Raw genomic sequence first — 6381 nt, forward strand, 5'->3', positions numbered from 1 at the left:
CCACTGAAACACAGCCAGACTTCTACAAGCTATTCTTCATCCCCAAAGCATCAACGCATCAATTAATAATAATTTTTTTTAAATCACCTCGCTGTCTTCATTTGTGAATAAAGTTGACGAAGGGACAAAGGAATTTTCTGATTTCAAGGGAACGTATTCAGGGTTTAAGACATGCGAAATCCAACATCATCTTGTCTGCTTGCCTTAACGATTTCCTGAGAAAAAAGTTCCTGAGGTGACCTGAGGGTCAATGGTTTTGCCTACGGTCTTAACCACAGTATGTGTGGATTCTCTGGTTGCTTTGTAAAAAATGAACATGATGTCCTCAGGGACACCAAGCTGTCCTTCATCCAGTCATGGATGAAAACCTGTTAGAGGCTTCAGATGAAAGCACATTCAATGACTGAATGGGCCAGTCAGTCTGTGGCTAGACTTTAAGAACTGATGTTCCTGGATGCCTTGTCTCCAGTCTGACCGAGCATGAAGCTGTTTTAACAGGAGGAAGGTGCACAAATTTCCCTAGATGTGCAAAAGACTTACAAATGTAACTACAGTGAGGGGTGGCTGTACAAAGTGTTGAGCCTGCAGGGCTGCTAACATGAACACGTTCATGTTTTTCAGATTTGTTACGTGGGTAAAAAGCATGCAAACCATCGATCCTGTCCCTCACATTTATGTACTGCTAACGCAGAACTGTAAAATCTAACAATCAGCTCCTGGGCTTTTTAAAATCTCCCTGGTGATTTACTGGGATGTCCGTTTGCGGTGATGTAAGACATTCTCCCAGATGCTTTCTGATAGTGAATAATGTTTCTCACTGTAGAGACATGAAACCTTTTTAAGTTGTTTAGAAATTGTCTCATAATGGCAATGAAAACGAAAGCAGCAACACTACACCGAGTTTTTAATTCACAGCTCTTGTCTTTTGTCATTGATTTGTTTCATAACTATCGACAGTCTGCTCTGTGTTTGTGTTTCCTCGGGATTAGATTTAGATAATTTTAGAACCTGGTAAAGACTAGATCTTTAATATTCTGCCTTGATCTAAAAAAAAAAAAAACTGGGAATGAAACATAATGTGCTTCTTTACCACAACCTTAGTGGCATTCTAGTTCACAGCAGCCTCATTTTGAGCCTGTGTAAAACTGTTTCTCGTATAGTTCCCTCAGTTTGTTGATCCACAGGCTCCTGGGGTTGTTGTCAAGTCCCATCATGAGAAGCACATGTTCCCTGACACAAATAAAACACCACTAGATGAGGGAGGAGCTGCTTGTGGACATCTCATGTCACCTCATCTTCAAATCACCGGCCACGGACAGATCCCTGCGACAGAAATCCTCTCCTGTGACATGCCGCGCCGGAAACTCAGGCTTAGATTTTTTTTATCCCTTTGTTTCCTCAATTAGAGGGAGTCTCTTAGATGATTGTGTTAGATAAAGCTTTAATGATTCCTGGGAGGACTCATGGGGAACCGGGATGTTTTGTTGTGTTTATTTATTTATTTATTTTGGCTGATATGACTCCTTATATGGACAGACAGCTACAAAATACTGGGGTGGGTTTAATCAAATTTACTGAGGGAAAAACTCCAACTGGAGCTTCCCACAGCGGCAGATTTATTAATTGATGATTTGCCTTTCTGCGCCTGATTTATTGCAAGAAGTGGACAAGTGCTTTTCACACAATTTTCTCTTGGAAAGCATTCCCACATGAATTAAGTCGTGTTTTCCTGAACATTTCCAGCGCTCCGCTTGCCTTTTTCTGACGAAACTTTAATTGACTCGTCACTCTTCATATTGAAGTGCATACGGCGGCTGATGCTTGACACTACCTGACCTGAGTCTTGTAGCTCAGGTGTCCCTCTGGTTTACGGTCCAGTGATATAACCTTTAATAAAAAAAATAAAACACTTGGCCTTTCTTCTTTAGAAAAAAAAAAAACATTTTGGAGAAATGGTGTTTATTGTTATAAAGCTGACTATAAATCCCCCGCCCATAACCGGACACATACACGCAGCTCCTTATGACTGCCTGAATACATGGTAAACTACCGCCATACCAGTAGATATGCAAGAAGAAACTAACAGCTACCTTAAATGATTTTAATGATTTCAATAAACCAAACTATTGACAATTAAAAATCAAACCGTTTCATAACCGGCCAAGAAAGTTAAATAACATGAAGGCAAGGCAAGGCAAATTTATTTATATACCACATTTCAGTACAAAGACAACGCTAAGTGCTTTACATGATTAAAACATAGGAAAATTAAAACAGAATAAAAGCAAGTAGGAATGAAATGTAGAAACAAAATACAACATGGCAAAATGGAAACTAAAAGCAAATATTAAAAACTGTTGGACTATAAACTTAAATGTTTGAGTAAAACAGTTTAATTAGAACAGCCAAAGGCAATCCTATTGTGTTTTTAATCTTGATTTAAAGGAACTCAGGCTTTCAGCACTTTTACAGGTTTCTAGAAGTTTGTTCCAGATAAGTGGAGCATAGGAACTAAATGCTGCTTCTCCATGTTTGGTTCTGGTTCTGGTTCTGCAGAGTAGGCTGGAGCCAGAAGACCTTAATGGTCTGGATGGTTGATGCACTGATAAGAAGTCTGTAATGTATTTAGGTGCTAAGCCATTTAGAGATTTATAGACTAACAGAAGTATTTTAAAGTCTATTCTCTGAGATACATGAAGCCAGTGTAATGGCTTTAGAACGGGGGTGATGTGCTCTAAAGAGGTTTTTTTTAACCTTTACTGGTAGCTTAACAGTACACTCAAGAAGAAGACAAAGTTTGATATGTTCTTTAAAACAAACAAAACAACTACATGGAAATTTAACTGTTTATTCGATTGTTGGGGGAAAAAATCTCGTATTATCAAATCAGTGTCTACTCTTTCCAAACTGCCTAAATCAAAGGTGCGAAGTGGAAGTTTTGAAGTTAAAGATTTTTTCTTTCTTTAACTTACATGCCCAAACAATTGCCCAGCGTGTAAAATTAGTTACCCTCTATTTACCGCAGTTGCCTCTACAGGCTGGATCAGTCTGTCCATGAGAGGGTGATTCAGCCCGAATCTTCTAGGCGTGTGACGTGCAGCGCACTCTTTGTTGGGTCTCCGCCGTTATCGATGTTTTGGCGAGAGAACACAGCTAACTTCAATATTTAAAGCTTTCTCACCTCAGAAGACATTTCGCCTTTAAACACCTGTGCAGTCAACGCTGCAGATGTTTTTCTCCCGTGCCCGTCTGCAACACTGGTGTCATTTCAACTTGTCGCCAGAGGGGGCAGACTTGTGCGAAAATCCTGGAACTTAAGCTATGCTCCTTTAAAGAAAAGAAAATATTAGAGCAGGATAAACAAAACAAAGCAAATCTCAGAGTCTGGGTGTGGGAAAAATTATGTGACTCAAAGATTTATAAATCGCCCTGATATTCAATGATATGGGCCAAACCCTTTAAAAAAAGGAGGATTGTTTTTCTTGGAACCACTAGGATTTCTCATTCATGGTCAAGCCACCTCAGACCCTTTTACTTCAGCTCCAAACATAGTGTTGTCTGTCCAGAGATCCTTTCTCAGGAGCCAAATGGAGCTGACCTTTCTTTGTCCAATCTTTTTAAATATCCAGAAGCTCCAGAAGATTCATTGCACAGGTCTTCCTCTCCAAAGAGCGGTCGGGTCCTGGTGACTCGGTTGAGTCCGGCTTCCTTGATGGACTCTCTGAGTACGATTCTGATGACCACTGCTCCACTTCCAGGTTGACCAGTTCAGCAAGGGATGATCAGACGTGTCCTTTAGGTCACGCAGGAGCTAGGTCATATTTTACTGAGTTAAAGGCAGTCTAAAGGGAACCAGAATCCTTCTTCCACAATATCAGAGAGTTTCACTGAACTTTTATCTGCTAAGTGTTGTTTTGCATTAAACATTAAAGCAATTAACCAAACAAAAGCTATTTCACATAAAAAAATGTGGTGTCATGAACATTGAACCTCATGTACCTCCATGAATTTTAATATGATAAAGTCCCACACAGCTGCAAGACTTCGTTTAAAAAAATGGTAGCATAAAAAAAACACAGCTTCATGACACAAACTTATTAAGGGAAATATGTTATTTTGGCTAAATTAAGAGTTAATTTAAAATCGTAAAATTTTGGATGGGCAGCCGTAGCAGGCATGAGTAAAGTGTCTGATTAAAGGTGATTAAAGGTTAAAGTTACGTTCCATTTGCAGTCAGAACTCGGAAGTCCTGGCTTCCAGTCGGAAAAATCAACTGTAATAGCAGCTATTTCCCTTGGAAAGTCTGAGAATTTTTTTAAGGTTGATTGTCGGATCCAGTATGGCAGCTCTTCACGTAAACAACAGTAAACAGTGATGAAAGGTTTATTTTACAAGACACAGTTGCAGAGGGCGTCTAAAATCATGGTTACATGTAGCGGCTGCAACTCTGAATCAAACAAATTAAAAGTGGCGTTTGCAAGTGGAAAGTACAGCTTTAAATAATGTTTATAAGAGGCATAAGAGGTTGTTGAAATGTTCAATAATATTTGTCAGAAAAGTCAGAACAATATCCATATCTTCTTTCAATATTAATGACAGTAATGTTACAAAAAGCTCTGCTGGAAAGGTGAAGAATTCATCTTTCAGACTGATTACCACTGATTATTATACTGACTCATTTAAGAAGATAAACCTATTTTAACAGAGTTTAATGCTGATAAAAGAATGTCCTCAGTGACAGATTAGAAATAAATACTTCTGAATGATGTTGCAGCAGTGGGTTTTCTTTGGTTTCTCTTGTAAATTTGCCGGCAGCTCAGCAGTTTGTGCACATCCGTCATCAGAAACAAGGCTGTCCATCCTGAATCAATATTCCTGCAGGCTATCCAGGCTCTAACAGCCTATGATGGAGGTCGGATGTTGAGCCCGAGGTTTCCCTGACATTTCGTCAAGCGTGCTGATTGCCTGTTCCACTGTACAGTGGTTGCAAATGTAAAATAATGCCTGCAAAAAAATACTCGTTCCCACTAAAAGCCACAGTTTACAGGCTAACTATAATCTTTTAAATTGTTTTATGTAAATACTCAGAGGAGGAAAAGCACCATCAAGCTGAAAAAGTTGAAAATATGAGCCATGCAAGTAGTTTTAGGGCATAAATGTAAGTTTGGTTTTAATCTAAAAATCAACTATCAGTTTAAATAAAAGGAATAAAACATTGCAAGAGGCAGTGCATACATTTTAGGACCTGAGACTTTTATATCAGTTTGAAACAAAAAACAACAAAAAATGTGTTTCTGGATTTGTCTTTCCTCGGTACCATTTTGCTACATGTGTTTTTAGTGTTTTCCACTTTCAGGCACCCAAAAAAACAAACAACAAAAAAACAGCCATCTATTTTTTAAAAGACTTATGGCTTTTATAAAGGTTGAAGTAATTTTAGAGAACTGAGGGTTGGTGATTTAATCAAAGGTTACTGAAAAAGGACCAAACATTGCAGCTGTTTAGGACCAGATTTATTGTCCACAACACAACGATAGTATCTTTAGTAAATGTCATGGGTGCTTTAAGGAGGGAAGGTGTCGCCTCATCATGTGTTAGGTCTTTTCCTCATCAACAGTTTAGATAGGGTTTGGATAAAGGTACATCTCAATAAATCAGGTATATCAACATTAACATCAAAAAGTGTTTTTAGTTCTTTACTCAACTCAAGTAGTGAAACTCATATAAACAATACAGATTTATTAGAATCAGAGTGGCATATTTTGACTTTGTAAAGTGCCTTGAGTTGACATTCTTCATGAATTGGCGCTATATAAATAAAATTGAATTGAATTGAATATTTTCAATCTTTATGTCTCTACTGTTTAATTATTTTGGCTGCCAGCTAACTAAAAGCCCAAATGCAGTCTTTAAGAACAATTTGCAACATCAATGATAGATTCTCAATACAGAAATGCAACGTTAAAGCCGACACAACCGTGTTACAAACTTACAAACGCGTGTAAGTTGTCCAGGAGACAAGCAACAAAAGGTCATTGCTATACAAGCTGGATGTTAAGAGAGCTGCACCCAAGCATATTAACGAAGAGGTGAGTGGAAGGAAAAACTGATAGAAAAGGGTGGAGATTCGACAGGGGCAATCACTGCCTTGAGAGGATTTCAAAGCAAAGCCCGTTTAGGAATTTGGGGGGAGAGTCCCAAGGTTTAGAATAAATATGGAGTCAGATCTTCAAGACTAACTTACACTCAGATGTTTCTATGACATGAAGCACAGCTATTAGACTCCTTGTGTTAAAGCACTTCTGAACAACGTCAGAAACATCTTACCTGGTCAAAGGAGAAAACAGACAGGGGTCCAAAAATCATAATTCTAGATTAAAG

This window comes from Fundulus heteroclitus, unplaced genomic scaffold, assembly GCF_011125445.2.
Source record: "Fundulus heteroclitus isolate FHET01 unplaced genomic scaffold, MU-UCD_Fhet_4.1 scaffold_437, whole genome shotgun sequence".
NCBI classification, from domain to species: Eukaryota; Metazoa; Chordata; class Actinopteri; order Cyprinodontiformes; family Fundulidae; genus Fundulus; species Fundulus heteroclitus.